The 1783-nt window shown below is 45.5% G+C and overlaps 1 long non-coding RNA gene across 1 annotated transcript; it reads right to left on the bottom strand.

Moving 5' to 3' along the window:
- Positions 1 to 208: 208 nt before the first annotated feature.
- Positions 209 to 1311, bottom strand: LOC116889975. Its single transcript, XR_004386517.1, has 3 exons — positions 1060 to 1311; positions 820 to 896; positions 209 to 285 (listed from the first exon to the last, which is right to left on the bottom strand). It is a non-coding gene; the product is annotated as an uncharacterized LOC116889975 (long non-coding RNA).
- Positions 1312 to 1783: the final 472 nt, after the last annotated feature.

Raw genomic sequence — 1783 nt, 5'->3', positions numbered from 1 at the left:
TGCATGGAATCTTAAGGGCTAGCATTTCTTCCTATATGCTCTGGGAAATTAGAAAATCTCAGTTAATGCAATAAAATTATTAAAAGTACTAAAAGACACCTTCATTTCATGATGGAAGAATCAGGCACAGATGGGGAGGGTTGTAGGAAATCGCGGATGAATGAGTCATGAAGTTATTAGTGGGATGCATCCCAGGGCCCTTAGCTCTGGGAGTATGGTCTGTTTCTTAGCTCTACGTTGAGAGATATCAGATGTTGATCATAGCTGGAACAATCCGCTTCTATTCTGTAATATAGAGCAAGATAGAAGGACAGACATAAGCCTTGGTGCAGACATAAGAGAAGCTAGAAGAGACAAGGACCACCATCTCTAGGATCAGCTTGCCTCAAATCCTCAACAAAACCGTCTATGAGCTCTTGAGTAAGTTACATGATTTCTGCATGACTCTCTTTCCTCATTTGCATAAAGGGACTAATTAAGACACCTCTATCACAAAGAACGATGGCAACTAAATTCAACAGTACTTAATACAGTATAGTCCAGTGTCATAGGGGTGTAACATAGCATAATCCAAGAAAGTGCCCAGTATCTGTTGACTATTACAGACTGAGTATCCCTTATCTGAAATGCTTGTGAGTAAAGGTGGATTTTGGGGGAATATTTGCATATACATAATGAGGTACTTTCAGATCAAATCCAGGTCTAAACAACCACTTCATTAATGCCTCATATTCTCATTAAACACACAGCCTTAAAAAAAAAAGTGAGCTTGAGTTGACTACCTGTGGCCCATTTGATGGGTTCAGGAGTGGACTTTACCTTTGCGACTCTGTGGAAGTGCTCACAAGATCTGGAGGTATTTGGGGCTTCTCCATTTTAGATGAGAGGTCGTCAACCTGTAAAAAAGCAGAGAGGCAGCTGTGCTCCAACTCATAACCACTGAGGAAAAACTAACCTATCACGCCCAGAGAAAGCGAGGTGAACCGATGCATGCATGGAACGATGCAGAAAGGACCAGTAGAGAAAGACGTGTCATGCCTTCTAGAAGTCTGCACCTACCTTCAAAACTTTCCTGTGATTTTACAGTGAATGACTCTGCCCCCACTTCCCCGTTAGCTTAAGCAATCTAGGTGGCTTGCAATCACAAAGGCACAACTCGAGTGGCGGAGACAGGATTTGAACCCAAGGCCCCTGGCTTCCTGTCCAGCTGTTGACTATTGCCGTATGCCAATTTACTGAGGACCTTGATGTAACTCATGGAGAAGCGTGTCCCAGAGGAAGAAGCAGCTCTTTGCAACTGGCAGCAGACTGTGTCTGGAATTAGATTTAGAGCGCCTGGTTTCACAAGACACTGACTTCTGAACTTGCAGCTGCTGCGGCCGGCGCCAGACCAAAGCTGCTGATGGTGCTGGAGAGGTTCAAGGCTCCAGAGACGTGCCTGTAAGAGACATGCTCAGTAGTCGTCTTCTGGCACCATCTAGATATCGATTCAAGGGGCGGTTAGAGGCTGTGAGGCTAAATGTGGGATTGCCATGGATTTGCGAAACAGATTACATACCCCGTTCGATCCTCCAAAATCCAGCTTGCTCACATCTCCTCGTCTAGGACAGCTAAACTTTTACTTGTTGCTGCTTTCCATAGGCTTTTCCGTGGATGCCCAGTGGGCTGCAGAATCATCTCCTGGTGCTGTGAAACCACCACCTGACTGGGCCAGCCCAAGAAGCTGGCACTATGTATCTAACAAGCCATTCAGCAAGCGCCCTCTCTCTGCAGGACCCTGATG

Source organism: Rattus rattus, chromosome 1, assembly GCF_011064425.1.
Source record: "Rattus rattus isolate New Zealand chromosome 1, Rrattus_CSIRO_v1, whole genome shotgun sequence".
In the NCBI taxonomy this organism is placed as follows: Eukaryota; Metazoa; Chordata; class Mammalia; order Rodentia; family Muridae; genus Rattus; species Rattus rattus.
Note: the sequence above shows the minus strand (reverse complement) of the source record. Positions and strands in the feature narration are given on the sequence as shown.